At 40.4% G+C, this 21750-nt stretch overlaps 1 long non-coding RNA gene across 4 annotated transcripts in view; it reads right to left on the bottom strand.

Moving 5' to 3' along the window:
• LOC118820134 overlaps positions 1-21205 on the bottom strand; it is a 104553-nt gene extending 83348 nt beyond the window's left edge. For all 4 annotated transcript variants that reach the window (XR_005008233.1, XR_005008232.1, XR_005008235.1 and 1 more), the window contains exons 1-2: positions 21093-21205; positions 19305-19488 (exon numbers count right to left, since the gene is read on the bottom strand). This is a non-coding gene — a long non-coding RNA (uncharacterized LOC118820134). The remainder of the gene's footprint in view (positions 1-19304; positions 19489-21092) is intronic.
• Between the last annotated feature and the right edge of the window lie 545 nt (positions 21206-21750).

The following is a 21750-nucleotide window of genomic DNA, read 5'->3' as shown; positions in this document are numbered from 1 at the left end:
TGACATGGGCCCTTCTAACAAATGTAACAGTGGAAATCAGGCTTTCTAAAAATGAATAAATAATAATTACAATAATAATAATAATTAAAAAGAAAATTAAGCATCCTTAAACTTTTGATAGGCTATGTACCTACAGTCATATGCAAAAGTGTGGGCACCAAATTACAGGTTTTGCTGATTTTCTAAGTGAAAATATGTACACATCCTCTACAGAGAACCTCAATTTAATACATTGGGGAACTAAATGAAACATTAAATGTGGCCTGTACCAAAGTAATGGAACATTCTGCATTTTATACTTAATTTTTTCACCATGTTAAACTCTATGTGCACAAAGTGCTATATTAAATTTGTACTTTGTAGAGGATGTGTTTACTTATTTTCACTTCACAAATCAACAAAACATGTCATTTGACTGGGGGTGCCCAAACCTTTTCACATGTCTGTATATGCCATAAACTGTAATGTGCCTGCTTAGCAATTAATGAGAAAGTTGAGTTTACTTTCCCTGTGTGAAAGCATTTTATGTGATCCTTGGACATCAACACTTTTTATATGCTGGGTATCATATGGCTGATCATGACCTGCTATGACTGCATTTTCACTTCTTTCCAAAACAGGATCATCATGCAGGACTCGTCCTTCCAGTTTGTGGCTCAGTTACATAACTGCAAAACCAACGTTCAAACGGAAAGTGTTAAACTCTGGAAAACTCAACCGACAAAAACATTTTGCCAAAATCACCTCTACTAAAGTGCACTGCTGCACTTAGCATGCACTGAGAAAGCCACGTAACAATCAGTGCAACAAAATAAACAGTCAAATGTGAGATTGTATGGACTGCACTTTCAGGGAGCCTGTCCTGGTCCCAAATAACTTCCCTCAGAGTCTGAGGAGAAGGCACTCATGCAGTCCTATCAGTGCAAACCAGTTATCACTGTGCATCACAGTGTTACAGCAGTATACATTTTACAAAGGCCATATATGGAATTGGCTGCACAAAGAGAGATGTGACCTAATCTCCTCTACACTGGCTACTAACACAACAAATCCCATACAATTACATAATATATAAATCGAACTAGGCTAAATATTTATTTTGCACTGCTTATGAAATGTTCTGTATTATTGAATTATATTACATTGTTTAGTAGTGCTGGAGTTTCTCTACTACCACCATTATCTGATATCTATAACTGTATGATGCTGCATAGTGAATATTGGAATATGTTGTATACTAATGCTAATCTTTCCTATTGCATTAAAAATACAATGCAGTACCAACATGAGAAAAAATGTCAGGTACCTGTCACCAATGGATGATATTAATCTTAAATCTGGAACACTGGTGGAATGTTTTGATCATCACATCCCTGGCCCTTCTCCTCCTGAAGCTCATCTCCACCCAGTCTTGTCTGAGCAGGATATTACGAGTCCATTCAGGCCGGCTGCAAAAGTCATTTGTTTGATTGCAAGGGTAAACCAGGCTCTCTAGGCTCTCCTGATGTAAAGATCCAGATGAGAAAACAGGCAGAGCTTAGAGCTTGAGGTCACTGATCAGGGTTCATTTGAACCTACAAGCTCTCCACAGGATTCATTATTAATCCTTAGAGGCCATAACAAAAGCATAGTGAAATTATGTCTTACTCACAGCTCATATAAACAAGCAAACAAGTGGATTCTAAATTTTTAACTGATGCCACATTCGTGTTCGTAAGCAGAGGACGGGAGATACTTTATTATTTATGTGCAAACATCCTTTTTTTGGAAAAGGAAAAAGCATCCTGTACGTTTTTCCCATGTTTCTTCTTATGTTTTGACATCTGAATTCAGATCTCTAATATGTTGGAACAGAATGTAAATTAATGTAAAGGTAATTCATTATAAACTACACAAATAACTATTAGCCTGTAATTACTTCTAAGTAACTATGTAATCTAAATAAAATGTATAGCAAACTATAAGATTCTATACTCCTAAAGAATACAGCTTGTTAGAAAGGCAGAATGGAGGACGGTAAAGGCTAAACACTTTGAAAAAAAACAAAGTTATGGCACATGTTATATTTTTTTCCAATATGTTAAACTCAGTAAGTAAATAGAATTTGTGCACTGAAATTTGCAGAAAATGCCATACTGAAGTGTGTTCTCTGTAGAGCATGTGTTAACTTATTTGCACTTAGAAAATCAACAAAACATTTCTTTTGACCAGGGGTGCTCAAACATTTGCATAAAACTGTACACATGAAAAACACAAGCTACAAAGCTAGCAACAGAGGAGAAGAGAAGTGTTCTTTGAGCCAAAAGAAATTAAACGGGCTCCCCAACATATCAGGCATGACCATTTACGCAAATGCAAATGCAGCTCAGAGAAAACAACAGCTCCTGTCTCATAGTTGATGGGTTTTTTGCTGGTGGTAGGAACAGGAAGCACCTCTTCAGTAAAGGGCAGAGAAACAGGGTCAGTGAGGACAAACCCTCAGGAGGCGAGCGCATTCCAAATGCCACCATGTGCAAGAATAAGCCATTCACGTTAGGGCATGGTCAAGGATGTCAGGAACGGATTAGGGTCTAATAAGGATGCTATCGGCATTTCTGTAGTGGTGCGATCAGCTTTTAATTGGTTGAGCATGAAGTAAGGAGTGAATGAGAGAAGCTAACCTGAGAAGTGAGAAGTGAGAAACAGACACACAGGGAGAGAGAGTGAGAAAGCATGAGGGTGTGTGTGTGTGAGAGAGAGAGAGAGAAATATCACACAGAGAGATATTGAGATTGAGACGGCTCCCCTAGTGAGGTGTAGAAATGATGTCAACTTCACCAACTGTTTTTTTCTGTCCCTCCAAAACGACACGCTCACATTACCCGGGTGTGTTCACACTGCCTCTCTGTACTCTTGCATTGCACGTTCAAATCTGTCACTACAGTGTGACATGCTACGCGACAGCCACGATAGCAAAACAACTTCTGTCGAAGAGCACAAGCTACATCACGAACTGGAAAGGGCAATATAACTAGAACCATGTCTGCATTATTTTGTTTTGGGCAGATTTCAGGTAGAGCATGTCTGGATTACTGCAGAAAAGGAGATTAGAAAGGTGCTGGCCTTGCGCAAACGAATTTATGAGCTATGTAATGACAATCAATATGCTTAGATGCAGTATTTTAACCAGATTATCCAAAACAACCTTTGTCAAATTTGCTTATATTGGATTTAAGAACTATATGTAATACTGGCCATAACTTTTAAAGGCCACATTTAGTGTTGTTTCCCCAGAATGCCAATTTCTGCAAATAAACAGTAATTGTACATTAAAATGTGCAGAAATGTGAAAATCACATTTTGCATACGACTGTATTTGTATTAACTACCCAATTTTATTGGAAACTCCAAGCTTGTATGACCTCCTTGCTGATGTCCAGTCAAGGACAGTAGCTCATCTATTGATTTGTGTTAGCCATCCTCTAGTCCTTCATCAGTGGTTAGTTTCTGACCACAGAGCTGCTCTTGACCAGATATTTCTGGATGGTGGCCCATTTTCAACCCAGCACTGACACTGCTATACCTGATGTATCAGCTCCACGTATGTTACCATGCCATATCATAGTCACTGCTGTGCTGAAAATGGCCCACCACCCAAATGATATGCGGTCAACAGCAGCCATGTGGTCAGAAATATATTGCTCATGACAACAGATGTGCTACAGTCTGGACCACCTTAAGTGAGGAGTGGATGGAACTACAAGGAAGTGGTTTCTAATAAAGTGAATGATCAGCTCTGCAGTCAACTTTGTTTTCTCCTCCAGCTTTTGCTGCAAAAGTCATCAGAGACCTGACCAGTGGAAAGAGAAACCAGAGTGTGCTAACCACCGCTGAGTCTGCTGACAAACTGTAATCTGTGTTCCTACAGACGGAACCACTTTGAGGCTGTAACGGCTCCAGCACCTCCACAGCAACAGTGCTGGTCTGGGATCAGCTCCTTGCCTGCCAACACAGCCGTGTTCACTAACGAAAGGCAAATAAGCCTGACCTCAGGTCAGCAGCCTTACTCTGACACTTGATGCACAGCTGTTCTTTCCTGTTCTGCCAGTTCCCCCTGCTTTCGCGTCAACAGTCGTGTCGTTCTGATGTGCTCTGATAAGGCGACTTCAGCTGAACCGTTACTGGGAGATAACTGCAGGCGTGATGCTTTCGCATGTTACACATACAAACCCAAACTCAATTCACACCTCGGCGGGGAGCCATTCAGAACGCTGAATATCAACACTGTGCAATTTTCTTTTATTTTCATACATTTGCTCATTCTGAGCACAGCGCTTATGCATTGTTAGAAGAACCAGAGAACTTTCAATAAGTTTTAAAATACTAGAAGCCCTGTAGTGACCCTGTGAAACAGTATTTAGCATTTAGGATGTCTCAACTGGATCGCTCATGCAACTGCTTGTGATTTTGAATGCGGAATCTAGAACAGCACAAAACTGTATTTTCAACATTTGACAACATCAAGTGTATGTCTGTTTCATATCTGTGTGAGTCTATGCTTTACTTTGAGGACGAATGTGTTCCAGTTTGAGCACTGTTTGACACCATGCCAATCACCTGGAAGAATGAAATACAGTTTTGACCCTGATGAGAAGCGGAGCTCATGGACACAACAGTCCAACACCATTAATAAACATTATGGAGGTTGTCTTTGGCAGAACACAATGTCTGAGTGAATATGATCACATTTCAATACATATAATGCAACGGTGGCATCTCAAGAAAAACTGATCCAAACCACCTTTTTAAGAGCTTGGCTGAAATGGATGGAATCGTTAGGTTTCATCACTCAGTGGTGAATGTGTGATGGCATGACATGTTTCAAAAGATCTCACAATGGGTTTAATCGCAACACAATCAAATGTGTCCCAAAGGTCATAGAAAACAGTTTTGAAATCCTGCACACAGTGTCCAAGCTGGAGAATAACAGTGCACTCAGAGCACTACGGGAAGAACACAACTTCCTCAGAGCACTCTTTAAACATTTGCAGTTAATCAAATAAAGACTGAATTACATCAAACAATTATTTCTTTTAAAGTTTCTCAGTGTGTTTAGCGATGCAATACCAGGGCAGGTTATCCAGAGCGAGCCTCAACTTTATCGTGCCGCAAATAGCAACCATTTGAAAAATGTGACATTGTTTGGCTTACAGGCACTGTTTATATGAATCGGCCAACATACGTTTCAGTTGTTTATGTAAGCCCAAGCACACTTCCTGGCCAGACCTGAGCCCTGCACAGCGGGAATGTGGAACAGAAGGGCACCTGAGGCTGAATGCTGAGCCTCGCTGTGCTGTCAGCTTGAATCCGAGAATAAATCTCGACTATTTACATACAGGCTTGTATGCTCAGCTAGCAAATGATGCTCTAAATCACAGTGAATGCTCTTTAGGCATGTAGTGCGGAGTCACCCAACACGGGGTGAGTTTACAGAGCATGCTCCTAACGAGGGAAGCTGCTGGGATGGAAAAGCGACGGATGCCGGGATGGTTTGACCTTTTCCTCTGAGCATTATTAATATATGCTAGGTATTAGCAAAGGTTAATGAGTGGGAGGAAGGCCCTTCTCCACAAATGCAAACAAGGGCCTGAGAGCTGCTCCGTCCTGGGCGTTACAAGCGGTGGGATTGTGCTTACGGCAGAGCCACCTTTAACACAGGACTATAATAATGCCAAGCAAAGATCAGAGCTGCATCATAAGGAGCTGCTTCACAAACTCTTCTCAAACTAGTGATTATCTTTTTAAAATTGTGGACACTGACTGCTGTAGTGATAATCATCAAATCTTCTACAACAACCCATCACGAATGAGATGCACATGAGAATAGCTGTATCCAGATGGGTTATAATTAGAGTAGATGGCAAGACTGTCACTATTAGAATCAAAACACTGATATATCAGTATTTCAGATTCTGAAATGAATGGGACTTGCATCAGTATCTCTCAGAAACAAGACTTTCTGTGGAGCAGCCACATTTTGAAGCCTTTCCCCTGTAGCAGTGACCCCAATCTCTATCAGTCTGGCGTGCTCATTCCCCATTGCCTGCAAACTCCAAAAGGTAATCTACTTTCCTTTCTTCTCGCAACAGATGCTGAAGATTCTGCCTCACCTGCCTCAGTTCAACAAGTTTGAAATTGGCAGAGCTATACCCCCTGTTCCTTGCAAAAAAAGATATAGACCTGCCTTGATTTTAAAGCCCAGTGGAGATAAACTTTAAAGACCCCTGGCGCTACTTTCAACTCCTCTCTCCCAGGCCTCCTAGGACCCTTTGTTGATAAGCCGCAGAAAGGCTGTGAAAGTTAACGGTTTATTTCGACGATTTCCGGTGCCATTTCGACTTGTGCCTCTGCCTATTTCTCCTGAAGTATGGAATATTTACCTGCCTCTGCTCTACCCTTATCCTCCGCAGATAAAATCCCAAGTAGGACGTCATCGAATCCAAATGCAAATGTGCCCGCTTTCAACATGCAAGCGTCCTGCGGATCATGATAGACCACCGACGGCAGCGTGGCGTGGCAACACAGGCCAGGAAAGTGTGTGTTGGCATGCGGTGGCGGTCGTGTAAAAGTGGCAAACATGGTGTCATCATGCAGCCAGTGTCTGGGAGACAAGGCGTACACCAACACAGCTCCTGCGGTGAGCAGGCTGGCAAATCTCTCTGGGATGCGATGCTGGCAGAGTGAGAACCACATCAGCATTCCTCTATCTGCTCCACACATCCTGCCAGCTGGCCGAGTCAGAGACGCAGCAGGAGTGAGATGGTGAGATGCGAGGTGAGGGAGTGTGTGTGTGTGTGTGTGTGTATGTATACAGGAGGGGGAGTCAGTGTAAGTAGGTTCAATTGACTTTACAGCTGAAAGTTCAAATACGTCAAGACTCAACAGGAAGTTTGGATCACAGCAAGCCAACATGTTATGGTTAGTTGTGATCCACGTGAGATTTGAGTGTGAAACAGATGCCAGACTCGTTAAAATCTGGAGGAAAAATGTGTTATCTAAGGACTAAAATCTCTAGTCGATGTCTTCCAGGGGTGTCAGTTACACTGCATTGCTGGCAACAGGAGAAAACAAAAGGGATAATTGGACCATACACACACATACTCTTTTTGATGATATCTGCATCACTGATCTACTGCGCTGGTCATGCATAAAAAACATAAGGGAGGCGAGTAATAGCATCATAAATTCACATTAACTTCACCAGGCCTGTCTGCAGTGCCAGACAGCATGACACATCCCCTTAAAAACCAGGAGCGTTCGTGTTTTAATATTCTATATTCGTCTCGGTCCTCGGACGACAAATTCATTCTGTTTTCGCCGCATTTGCTCATGTGGAGCTAAGCATCCCGAGAGGGAGCGGCTGCATTAAGACAACATTAGTCCCTGCTTCTCCAGCATGTTCAAGGAGGGCATTGACCTGACTGAGACTGGACGCTTTTTCTTTCAGCTCCAAATGAGAAGTAACCAGGGAGCTTGACCCCTGAACCGCTTAAGTAGATTTTTTTTGTCCTAATAATACAAATGTGCTTTGACTCACAAGTCAAATTAGGATGGTCTAAAATGTATAAAGTTGAAGGATATTTGTAATATACTTGTTATATACCTCCCTGTCCATCTGTATTTACAAACCACAATATCATATCTTACATTTGGGACATGTAGGACCTGTAGTCTCCACTAGGGGCAGAATGGACTTCAGTATGGCCAGAAATAAGGCCAGAGAACTGAGCTTGGCTTTTAGAAAAGAGTCATAATGGCCAACACACCGTCAGAGTGCTCACTGTTTCTCCTTGTGTGGGCTCAGCCCTCATTTCACCTGCTTAATTTACACAATGTTCATCTTATCCAAAGGTAGTCATTCAGCAAAGACATCATTTATGGCGTCAAACATTAAACCACAGATGTACACACAAAATGTGTTTTATATATATCCTAAAATACTAATCAAAATCCTAAAATAATCAAAACAGCCTTCGAGCAGTTATTCACTTTTCAGGAGATATTTCTGAGAATATTAGATATGAGTTAATTCACTTGCATAAGGAAGGAGAAAGTCAAGGGAAAATAAGTCAAACAAGAGTTTCTAAAACGAGTTCAAAACATGATTAAAAAAAGTCCTGGCTGGTTTATGTAACTTCATCTCTTCACTACCTGCCAATGCTGATTAGAACTGAAGTTGGTGTTGCCTCATACAGTATTTGAATTTCTAAGTTGAAGCCTGAAAACTATAGAAATGAAACAGGAAAAAGTTACAGCAGTCCAAGCTGGGCGGAGTTGGGTTTGTGTCATGTTTTGTGTCTATAGATCAAAAGCCACAAAACTGACAACTGTGGTGAGAATGCAGCACTGTGATGTAGCAGTGTATCATTCATGCTGTGTATGGAAAAACAGTGCTGCTTGTGGAGCTGCTGTGGGAGATGCTGCCTGGGAGCTAACAGAGAAACTATACATTTACTAACTGTGAAATCTACGAAAAGAAGAAAAATATTCTGGATTACTAAAAGAGTTTAAGATTGTATTGACAGAGGAACTTCAGGGAGCAAATATTACTAGAGAGGTCGGCTCATATAACTAAAAGCAGATTACTGGCTGTTAAGAAAACAGATTTTCCTCTTTTTGTCTACTTTCTAAGGGCATCTTGACATCTGAACATCCTTTCAGACTCAGAGCGCTGAGTTGTCTTCTCACAGTGGAAGGACGGACAGAAACCCCTGTTGATTTTTTAATATCTGAATCATGAGTGGGACTTGATTTTCTCCTCTCTCTCAAAGATGAAAGCAATATGTGCTGTTCATCTGATGGTGACTCTATCAAGGATGAAAGCTGTAAGTACTGTTTATCTGATGGTCTACCAGGTCTCGCATGGTTGTTAGGAGTCCCAGTTTCTCTATGTCTTTTAAGCTGAATGACTCCGCGCACACTCGGCTACTGAACCTGAACTTGAGCACCTGACCTGGAGTGGCGACACCCTCATTAAATGGCGGAGGTCTGGGGGCTGCAGCAGATGGAGGTGTCGTCACAATTAATGTTATTTTTATAGTTTTCAAGATAGAACTGTTAAACGTCTAAGGCCATGGTACCTTGCTGTATATTGACTAATTTTTAGTTTTAATGACTTTTGGTTACTTTGCTGTCTTCTTACCACAGAGTTAATGCAACCCAATTTCTCTGTTTTCTGTTGATTTAATGGCCAAATTGTCCACACAGAAATTGGTAAATTGGTGCAATATTGAATGTACGCATGGCCTTTCATGTTTCAAAGACATGCCCACACGTTACATTTCATTATGCCTCCCCACCAGTCAAAGCAGTCTAGAACCAGAGCTACTCATGTAGTAATGTTCAGCAAAATGCAACAGATTAGCTATTAGACATATTCGGTCTCCAAATAACACTTCATAGCGCCACATTGTGTTGAACTGGATCTAAAAGGCTAATGTAGCTAACAAGTAAAGAACAAAAGTACAGACATAATTTAAGTTTCAAGATAGCAGCTCCTACAGTTTTTAACTATGCAACATACTTTTGTGCATTTTTATACATACTGGTTTGTCATACAGTGTCGGAAACCACATCAGCAAGTCTACTTGCTTACTCAGTGCAGTTTGAGGTAAGTGCCAATTAGCTGCATGATGCTAATTTGTCGAGTTTAACCTGTTAGCTAATTATCCTTTTAGATCCAGAGCGAAACTAAAGCAGTAAATATGGAACACCAAACATACATCTTTGGTATGAGGGGAAAGTTGTGTAACTTTGTTGCTATCTGTTGCTATTCCTCTACGAAGGTGAGAGCTGGGGGCCGGTGCTTGGCTTGCCCTGCTCTCTGCTGTCAGCTGCCGCTGTGGTTTCTATTGCAACTGCCAATCAGTGCCACTCCTCCACCATGTATAATTTATCGCATTTAATTACTGCGCTAGCAGTGACAGTCCCCCACACCGGCTGAGCGCGGCCAGCACTGCCTCCCACTGCTGGAGGAACAGCTCATTGGCTTTGTTGTCTGATGCATCATCGGCTGTTTTTACCGAGCAGCAGACAAGGCGGCAGATTAGCCCTCCAGGCACACTGCAAATACATTAGCTGCTCTCTCCCCCCTCCACCCCGCCTGCTGCCTCACTAGGCTGGATGAAACTCAGGGGAGCAGGGCCGGGGGTGGGTGTATTGGGGAGCCCCACTGCGGTGCCATACTAGGGAATTTGGAACACTGTGGGGATGAGACGCTGCAGAGAAAGCAATGGGATCATTTGATTCTGCTACAGAGTCACAGATAAAACTCTTCTTTCTGACTCTGGAATGAGGTCTCTTCAGTAGAATGGAGGACTCAGAAAGGAAATAGTGGAACTGGTTAATGAGGCAAGCCGCAGCACTGCTATAAGGGTTTGTGTAGTGAGTACTTAGCAAAATCATTGTGTCTCATGCTGAAGGCATGTGTGGGATTCAGCGCAATGCCTCTTCAATCTTGCTGATCATCATATTACAATAGACTCCATCATTCTAAACCCAAAAGTCAGAATATATGATGAGTTTTGCTCATTTGCCTTTACGCAGCCATTTCGACTTCCATGTCTGGGTGGATTTGGTGCATTCATCCAACCTAAATGATCACTCAGGTTCCATATTTTTTAGACAATGTTTAGAAAAACCTCTATGTGAGATGCTGAAAGCAACAGTGGAGAAATTGCATTTGACAGATAGAAGACTGTGAAAAGCTCAATGGTGTGTTCGCACATGTGCCCCAACTAAACCTCATCCTGAGCTGGCACTACAGCAGGTGCGTTAGCACTTCGTTCTGGCAGTCCTCAAGCTGTGAAGTCCAGGCCCTTTCGGCCAAATAGCAAACCTGCTGAGATTGTTGTGGTTGGACAGCCACTCTCTTGGTCTCCAAAGTGACTAGCAGTGCTATTCTTCTCAGAGAAAAAAGACTGAAATATAAGATAGTTTTAATGAAAAATAAAGTTTTTCTTTGGTGACATATTAAGAATAACTAGCAAAATTAATACAACAAAAAAACAAAAGTCCAATGGTCATTTACATAAAACATGGTAATAAAATTTTGGCTTTAAGTTTTTCCATTACCTCAAGTGAGCTGCATTAAATCACTTTAGGAAAATGCTTAAAGTGTAAAGTGAAAAAAAATCCAGAATTTGTAGACAATTTTTAGACATACTTAGTGTTTCTGACTGTGGCTTAAATGTAAATTTACAGCCTTAAATATCCTTCAAGCATTTAACCTAAGGTAAATACTTAAGATGTTTTATGCAAGCAGCCACAAACAAACAGCAGCTCTGTACTCTGTGACATAACAGCATAGCTTAGTAAGAGCACCCTTAAATTAGAGCCTCACTCAGAAACTGATGAAAAATGAATGCTATGTCTGCTTACATTCTGTTTACTAAATGTTTAATTCTGAAGTTCCAAATCCCAGCTTGCTAATTTCAGTTGTCTGCAATTGGCTACAACAGCTTCTAGATAAAACCAATAAGGCCACAATGCTACTGTGAAAAAGCCATAGGATGCTAATATGGCAATCCAATACAGAAATGCTCTAAATGAGTCAAACACATTAACAACAGCTAAAAAAAACATGTGTAGGTGATGAGGACAGAGCAGCCCAGTAACCTTTGACCCTGTGATGGCTACAGGCAGAACCAGAGGTTACAACAACAGCTATTCACAGCGCTTAGCCACTGACTGGGTTAATCAAGCATGTGATGAGAGCATTTGGACTTCAAAAGCCCTACATGGGAAATTGGGTTTTACTGCTCATCCACCCCCCCACCCCCCCTTTTGCAGTCTTCCTCCAGCACTTTTGCCTTTCACAACTCTGCCAGTACAGCAAGGGTTTGCACATGTGGAGCATCTTAAAACATTCTCAGAGATTATCCTTCCTGAAACTCGGACCGCAGTGTGGACTGTAGCAATAGCAATGCCAACAGTAATAACAGAGTAGGCCTGCACAATGTATTGCTTGTTAATCGCAACATTAACCTTTGCAACAGTGATACTGCAATGTTTTATTGTATGCTGTGAGCCATTCGTACATATCCTAGAAGAATGCAAGAATTCTAGAAGGCATTCATATGATTAACAAATATACAATTTTTGTCGCAGTTTAGTAATGAATGTAATGGGTGCAAATGAATGATCAGCAGGCTGATCTTTAATTGTATCATATTAATGTGGTTTTATTATAAAGCGCATCTGAATTGGAATATGATATATGACGCATATCATTTAACCCTGTAATATAGCAATACCTATTCTCTGTATATGGCCAAACAACCACAATACAGAATGCATATTTCAGTTTATTTCTCCTGGCCCTGGAATTAACATTTTATGGATGATCCTATTATAAGCGCCAAACCCTGGACTGAGGACTGTTTTAGAGTATAGTCATTATACACAGAATATGCATCAAATATATAAAAAAATGGTCATTTGGTCCTCACAAATTGGGTAAACTGTGACATTGTGCTGTGAAAAGGCCAAAGGAGAACAGATGGTTTCTCCACTTCAGTTCAGGAGCTAAAATTTCACAAGTGTTTTCACTCAAAGCTCAGATCTCAGCAGAGTTTAAGCTGATTTTGAAGATGCAGGTCCACACTAGAGGAAGCACAAAACAAACAGACAGAATGTCTTTCAGTGCAAACAAAATCCAATTCTTTGCTTCCAGCAGAAAGGACAGACAATGACACTGGACTACTGTCCCTTCTGGAAAAGTGAAACTAGCATGAAGAGCTTCATCACTTCATTCAGAAGCTGAAACAATTCTTCCACATTTAATCAGATGTTTGTAGTCCAGTTTAAGCTCTATTTGGCCTGGTTTTGGAGATTCTGATCCTTTTAGCATTTGTGAAAATGTCCCATTTGATGGAACACAGCTACTCTGTCAGCTTGGTTGTTGCCATGCCAACATCAGAGATGAATGTGGTTGGTTAGTGAGTCTTTGTCGCCGTCGAAAAATTGGCAAAAAATCAAACTAAAAAAATAATGTTGCATTTTCGCTCTCTGAAAGATTGCATTTGGTATATAAGATACTATCAGTTACCTTGTACAACAAATTGCTCAAATTAATTTACTGTCATCCAAATAAAAGTTGCACAAATAAATCACGTTCAGTGTGTGAAGGCGTTTAGGGTACGTTTTCGCTTGTAGTTCAGTTCCCTTGGTCCAGACCAAAGCAGAAAATGATACGCTGTTGCATTTTAGCCCTGGTTTGCTTAGCATCCACACTAGCATAATTAACATTGAAGCACAGTAAAAAAACAACTAATCGGGCAGATCTATTAGGCATAATAACTGTTATGATATCCACCAAATTTTCTGAACTATGCTGTTTTCCATTCTATCTGGACTCATTGGTTTTATCTGTCTTGTTATATTAAGCAACAATAACCATGCTTTTGCACAATACAAAAACAGGGTGAAATCCCTATAACAGTCTTAAAGGTGGAGAAAGTGATTTATTTTAGAAACATTTTTAATTATATTTCTTGACTACCATAATATAATTATATTATATTACTCTTTGCATCCTGAGAGCAATCAATAAATCCCCCCGTCCAATCATTTAACTCAGACCGAATTAAATGACTGGATGGCCTACCTGCCTCTCTACCTACCTACAACAGCTTGCACTGGTAAAGAACAAAGGACAAGTTTTCAGTTGGATTTTTTCAACAAGGGCTTACACTTCCTAGTTTCTACAAAATCATCTACTCCAGCTTTTAGTGGCTTACTGTTTTTACAAAATAAAGAATCCTTTATTGTAATTCATGTGTGCAGTCAAATGTGTATATTAACTATTAAATAATTACTTCAAACGTATCTCAGCCTCACTTTAAAACTGAAACTATATGTTCTATAATTTCCAATTCCATGAAGGTTATGAGAATAAGGTTGTGAGAATATTCATGTGTCAAAATAGCATCAGAAACTTCTCTTTTCCGCGTACCAAAGAAGTTATGCAGACAGGAGATGACATTCATTCTGTCTTTGGTCTATTTAGATGTCCTTGGTCTGTACTGCATTCATAGAAATGAACTGCACCAGAGCTCTTTTTGAAGTGTACCAAGACCAACCTGATCAGGGGGTCTCGGCCCACTTTTTGGTGCACACCAGAGTTTGTATGACAGCGTTCTCACTTGCTCTAACAAACCGCACTAACAGAGCAATCCCACCAGGGCTCATTTTAATCGAACCAAACCTGCCAAGTCTGAATGCACCCTTAGCTGGAAAATTATACAATTGCATATGCTACAAACTCAGCCCCTTCAAATAACAGAACCCAGTGGAGTTCATTTCCTTCTGTTCTCAGCCCTTTCCCACCCTTGCCAAGCACAGCTAAGCCAAGCCAGTGTGTGAGCATGCACCCAGAGTGCATTCCATAGCCAGCTGTTACAACACAGCAGTGAGAGGAAGCTCACCTCTATGGAACGGCCACGGCCATGTCAGTCCATCAGACTGCAGCCACATCAAGCACCACTGCACAACTAACAAAGCCACATAGCTGAGTGTCCATGTCATTATCCTGTGCACTGACAGAGCCAAGGCCAGCACAGGGAAAATCATTAACATCCTGAGCTTTGGGAGAGGCAATTACCTCAACAATATTATGTTGCTGTCCTCTGCTATTAAGACAACCTTCTGCAGGTGTCAGCAAAAATAGCTTACAACCTGACCATGGCAGTTCTTGATATGCAAAATATAAATAAGTGCATGTATATAGGTCGAACGAAACAAACTAGTAATCAAAATCCTTACTATCAGCCAAACAAACTGCAGACAGAGATTTATTTTAGTGTCAGTGTCATTAAAGCAGCCCATGCTGATGCTAATAAATCTGAATACATCAGTCAGAGACTGAGGTGAAAGATTAGATGTGTCGAAGCCTGTTGGCCCACAGAAAACCACGTCAGTGGATGAAAGAACTTTTAGTTATGAAGAAAAACTGTTCAATACTATCCAGGATGTGGGCACAGATGTTACAAAGATCACCATAAAGAGAAGCAGAGAGGACCTTCTGGGCCTTTAAAGAAGGCTTAATGACTTTCTGGGTACTAAAAAATACATGTTGGTAATTTTAGTTTATTATTATTTCATACAGTCATTATGCTTGCTGTATTTGAATATCTGCAAGTATTGTAGTACTACCCTTGTTTCACTGTTAAGTTTTGGTTGGAAATAAGAAGATTACAATCACCCAATGGAAAATCCAGTCACAATTTTTCTCTTTGTAGTGTCTAGGCAGATAGTTACCTCTCCTATTCATGAGGAGCTCAGGAGCTGGACAGAAGGCCTAATGTGCCAGATTAACCACCAATATGATTAGAAAATGACAGAAGAATCAAAAAAAACTTGAGGCATTCTGGAAGTCACTGACCATGAATACAAGTAGCCTGACCACTAGGTTTCAATGAGTTGTTAGAAATGGAAAACAGCGGCAGCTTTATGCCAGGGCTCTTTACTAAAAGAGTTTGTTACAACGTAAAATATATGTTAATGTCCGTAATAAGCGTCAAATAAAACATATTGAAAGTTTTTTATAAGCTTTACATTTTCGTGTTTAATCTAGAAAGTTGTACAACTACTACAAATCCCATACAGGAGCCAGAAATTACCATAGAGCCAAAAAACTGTAGAGTTTAAAAACGAAGTCTCGTGGACAGATAAGATGGAGATTAACCTGCATGATATCAGTGTAATGGAATGAGGAAAAAGAAAATGAGCCAGAATTAGTTCATACAGACCTGACGTGCCTGAAGATACACAGTGTCTGGTGATCTATTTCCTCAGATCTGCTTCACTAAAGTAGGGTAGAATGTTTGATTAATTTATAACGACAGGAACTTTCCTTTTCGGGACGTGTTCTACTCCTGTAGGGGCTCAAATGGTTGTTTCTGTGCACCAGACACAAGCTACGTCACATGGTCAGCAGACATGGGAACAAGAACATTTGTAGTGCTTAGTCTTATATTCTCAGTGGGTCAGTGTGGATGACTAAACTAAACAGAGTATCTCCCAGGCTTACGCAGCAGCAGTGTGTCAGCCCGCCCGGATTCTCAACTCATTAGACATGCAAACAAGGCCAAGTGAACTGGCGGCGAACCGCTGGGAGACTGGACGTTCCCCTCCTTCCTGCCTCCTCTCATTTTTCTCTCCCTGAATTTCTCTCTTTCTTCCTTTTAACTCTCGCTGTTTCACTCTGGCGAGAACAGAGTGGTACAATCAGGGCTGTTCGGTGTGTCTCACTTACTCTTAGTAGTGTTATGCCCAGCTTAGACGAAATGCTGCCAATCCAGCTCCCATCAGAGAGATTCCTCATGGACAAAATCACATTTTCAGACAATACAGTAGAGCAACTGCTATGAAAGACAGCACACAAGCCTCCAATCACATTCCACCTGTAAGTGTAGAATAATGGAAGGAAAGCAATAACTAACAAATGGTGGAACCATCTTTCTGTATCAGTGCATTATACACTATACATAATGATTAAAAAAAAGGTGGCTAGATATTAAAAAAAGCATAATTCAGGCAGTATGCTAGGATGTTTGTCAACCGATGCAGAGATGAAATATTTTATTGGGCCATCTGCTGTGGGAGACAGATGCTGCTCTGTATTACAAGAGGAAATCTTATTGCTTATATGCTTCTTTTATTGTAGAAAAGATGTATGTAAAATATGTATTTCTTGCACAACAGGCATATATTATCTGTTCACTCCCTGCAGCCAGCAGCCACAATAATACTGTTAGTACCTATTTGCTGTTTAATAGGCATCAAGGATTAAGGTGTCATAACCTCATGCCCAGACTGGACAGTCGGCTAACAACAGATCCTGATAAAGCTAGATGTAGTGAGAGCATAATTTCCAAACAGGGTGGGTAAAGACAGATTTTACTTGATAAACCTCAGTCTTTGTGTATGCAAAAGTGCAATGTGTTTCCTAGTTTGCTTTGGTTGTTCTCCTAGTCTAAATCTAGAGACGTTTTAAAAGAAGCTGAGAATAGTACAGGGCTATTTTTATATTTATTATCTGACAGGCAAAAAATTAGCTTTTTTTAACTATATGATAATTATCAAACAAGCCCACAATTAGAAAAAAAGTGTTTTGAGTGAGAGAGAGTGAGTGAGAGAGCTCTCCCGGAGTGAAGACATAAAGAAATAATTTACTCCGGTCGCCGTCCCTGGCTCCGTTTTAGCACACATTTTCACTTATCTTGGGGCCGCAGGCGCCGGGGAGCAAAACTAAGCCTGATATTCCTCTTTGGTTCTTGAGCTGACCACAGGCGCTGGGCAAATCTGAAAGGTAGGCTGTCATGACAATTGGTAATGCTTGCCTAAAGAGCGTGGCTGCACCAAAGCAGATTCATATGCAGAAGGGAACAAGAATTGAGTACAAAGAGAAGAACACAAAAGATGTGAGACCTTTTTGAAAAAAAGAAATCTTGAGCTGTATGGTTATGCTTAGAATCTGAACATAACGGTGACATCACTCAGTAGGCTACTGTGCATGATCGCTACAGTTTACAGAGTGACTCATATGGGCAGACAGAGGTTATGGCAGGGGACGGCTCATCAACAGCTCAGCCAGACGTATGATCAGCACCTTCTGGTATTCTCTACAAAACATGAAAGCTCACACACAACGTCAAATCAATATAGTAACCTGTGTCCTACTATACAGGCATGTTAAGAATGCATAAATAATATTAAGATACCTGTAACAAGCCTAAAAAGATGCTCTATCTTCCACCCACCCACACAGACACACAGTGCATTTCATCACCATCTCAGTGCACTCACTGTGGCCGTCAACACGTGCACACAGGCAGCGAGTGTGTGAGTGTGTGTGGGGGTGAGGAGGGTGGTGGGTGTGGCTGTGGGTGGTCGCTGGCAGCTCGCAATAGCTCCTGCTCACGTTTCATTGGCTCCTAATGACATCATGGATGGATGCTGTAATGCCAGAGACGCAACTTGTACGATCAAAGCACCCTGGAGTAGGAGCTTGGGTTTGATTAATAAAATGGATTCAGGGAGGATAAGTTTAAAGGCTGAAAATAGATTTAGGGGATAACATAGACTTTTTTTCCAGAAGGAATGTAGCAGCCTCGCTCTCTAACAAACCCATGAGACGCTGTCCAGCTTCACTCTTGCTGAAAAACATTGTACCGCTAAATCAAACAAGGCAAAATGAGTCTGTTACACTTCTTTGGCTCCAGCAGCTGAAACATTCCAAAATCAGCAAACAGTATTGCTTTGTCTAACCTCTTGCCTCATGCTTGAGGTAAAGACAGCCTACATCAATTATCCAGTCGAAGTGGTACTTCAACACTAGAAGTAATGTAGCTACCAAAAAATTAACATAACTAAAAATATAAAAAAGAGGTCTAAAAACTCATCAAGTAGTGAATAGTGAATAAAGTGACTACTTTAGAACTGCAGCTAAACTTCTCTGTACATAGTTTGTTAGGCGCAATTTTTCCTTTTTTGGGATCCTTTTCGTCTAAAATAAAATGTTAAGGCTCCAAAATAAGATGTGCAAGAACAAAGCAGACCAGGTGCTGAATCAGCAGAACAGAAGGAAATTAAATCCAAACAAGGAATTAGAAACTAAATGTCAAAAACTAACCTGAAAACATTTCCTTACAAATACACATGAATGGAAGTTCAAGAATTCTCATTTGAAAATGCTCTGAAAAGCACAACTGCATAAACATTTGAATTAAGTACATTCATACTTAAATGTTACTTGTTATTACCCATGATTGTCTAATGAAATACAACTCATTATTATATTCCAGTACATTAACACGGTCTGTATGACTTGTGCCCCACAGGAGGGCCTAATATTATTTATAGAGGCTCAAAGTCGACATGAATTAAAAATCATACCACATTTTCCTCTGTACTGTGACATTTTCCAACACTGTATCAGGGAGCGTCCCCGAACTAGATACCACTGACTAATTTTTCCATGTTCCAAGTTTTCCATGGTGCATGGTGACTCAACCAAAAATCTAAAGAAGTTTTAGATGTTGGTAAAAGTTGTTACATTTTGATGGAAGATAAAAACAAGAACAGTAAAAACAAGAAACGATACCCATCTGTTTGGGACAGAGTTTGTACTCAAGTCACCGTAAAGAAAGTAAAAAGTAAGGTAATTAGTGCAAATGATAGCATTAAAACTAATAAAACATAAAACCAATGTTTCAAAACAAAGTCAATATTTTAAATAAAACCAATCAAAAAGTTATACTTACATTTATCTCTGTATAAATCTTTAGGTTCTGTATAAAAGGTACAGTAATCCCATGGAAAACAGTATCCCAATGAGGAAAGGTAATCCCGACAATGTTGCCAAACAAGAAGTCTTTACTATCCAAAATCCCAAAGTTGACCGAGGTATCCTGAACATCATGAGGTTTTCTTCTTCTGTCCATAGATCTGCAACAGATAAAAACTTTAAAATCCATCCAGAATGTTTTCATACTAACTTCATACAAGAAAAAAAAAGTTTCCTCAGTTGTTAATTCAGGCAACATGGTGTAAATCAGCAGACGCCATGTGCATTAGACTAAACAGCTTATTTGCCCATTTTTTTTGATGTTTTAAGTACATTGGAGTTTTAGATAATTTTAAGGCCTGTTTTGTGTTTTTAGTTACAGTTTCACAATTTTATACAGAGTTAAAGCTTTAAACATTAGGCTAAAAAGTTATTAAAAACTTTTGCGAAATTAACAGTGCAGATGTTTGTGAGTCAGACAGTGTTTCGATTATAAAAAAAAACCCTGTTAAAATAGATACAAAGCATTAAGGCCTATAGCCCACTTTTTTAATGTTATATCCTCTTTAGAAATCCCTGTCTCTATTCAAATATTCAAAAAGTTAGTAGAGTGAATATAAGTTTTTTTAACATAGCTGAAATCTGTGCTGGGACATGGGTTTAGTCAGATTGTCTAGTAGAAGCAGAAGAAAATACATATTTTAATGTGATGAGCAGCTGGTTAAAACTATGCTTACCGTTTTCCTTTAAAGAAACAAGAAATTTAAGAAAAGAGTGAAAAAAGAGGGAAAAATACAACTTTGACCAAAATGTAGCAACCACAAAATTTGATAGTATATTCTTTTAGCACAGAAAGACAATACAACTCATTCTTTTTCCTAATTTGGACTCTTTTTTGTTTCTATGAGTCAGTTTGAAGAAAATGATGGATTTAGACAAAATACCCACTGCAGTGTTTTGGAGAGATGATGAGGTGAAGCCAAAGTGTTTTGTCTGGTTCATGTGAGTGTGTTTGCATCTGGAGCAGAACAAAGAAACAGTCGAGTGTGTGTGTGTGTGTGTGTGTGTGTGTGTGTGTGTGTGTGTGTGTGTGTGTCGCTCCAACTTCTGCAACAAAGGAGTCAGTGGCTCATTGTACCTGTTGCTCATCTGCACATTTTCTCCTCCATATCCTGCCTCACGAGTCTCAACAAGAGTCCAGAAAAATGAAAAAAGGCATTTTAACTCTTGTACATTTCTCCAGATGAGACATTGCCGAAATAGCTTTACAGCCATTGATAAGTGCTTGGAAGATTCTTATAAGAACTCGGCAGCTTTTGTCCTCAGGACAGTTTTCACTCTGCTTTTTAAAGAACAGAATATTCTAAGACATTCTTCTTCGTTCTTCGTGCATTTTCTTTTTCTGACCAACTTCCTTTCGACGATCAACTTTGACAGCTGCGTGTGTGTTCGTGCGTCACGGTTCCAGTCCCACAAAGAAACGACGTTAGGAAAAAACACATCACTCAAGGCTTTTACATCAATAAATCCTCGCGAACAAAGTCAACAACACTCGTGTTTTGATATGGATATGCAAAGTTTGAGCATCCAGAGTGCTCCTCCAAAAAATCTGCCGGACAAAGGAAAGCTCTCCAAGTTTGCGCGCTGACGCACCAACTCTGAGAGAAGTTTTAAACATCCGCCCCCCGCCAAAAAAAACAGATCCAGCTCAAAAACGCAGTCAAACTAGTGGATGTGTGTCGAGTAGTGGAGAGCATGGACTCACCTGCGGGGTCCGAGGAGCTCCTGGCTCCTGGCTGAAGTTGGAGAGTTGGGGGAAATGTTGGTGCTGCTGGCTGTTGATGGCTCCCTTTGTCTACACGTGTGAAGTGAAGTGAAGGGGGGGCGGGGGGGCTGCAGCTCGGCCGCGCCTTCTTCACTTCACTCCCAGTCCCGCCCAGTGCACGCAGCTCCAACTGCAAAACAAAGAGAGGGGCACTTACAGGAGAAGCCCGGCTCGGCCACCCCAGCGCAACTCCAACAACAGAGGAGAACTCAACAAAGGGAGGCTAACTTACAGGAGAAGACCAGCGAGGCATCACCAGCCCAGTGCAAACGACCAGGCAGGGAGCTGAGCTTCATCTCAAACAAACACACCAAAAATCCCCATTTTTTTTTACCTTTTTACAGTATCATACAGTACTATACATTGTTAGAATACTTTACATTACTTTAACTCAGAGTAATCATGATTTACCTAATTATATGAAGTTTTCATTTTTTAGCTATACTAACTCAAACTAATCATGTTTCTTTATTAAGGTATTTTTCCCTGAGTATAGTTTTGTAACAGTCGCAGTAATCATATTTTTTGTACTTTTACTGTAGTGATAATGTTTGTATTTCTTTTTTACTCTTTAATTCAAAGTAATTTGCACTGATAA

Source organism: Colossoma macropomum, unplaced genomic scaffold (genome assembly GCF_904425465.1).
Source record: "Colossoma macropomum unplaced genomic scaffold, Colossoma_macropomum, whole genome shotgun sequence".
In the NCBI taxonomy this organism is placed as follows: Eukaryota; Metazoa; Chordata; class Actinopteri; order Characiformes; family Serrasalmidae; genus Colossoma; species Colossoma macropomum.
The sequence above is the reverse complement of the archived record's forward strand: the minus strand, read 5'-3'. Positions and strand labels throughout refer to the sequence as shown.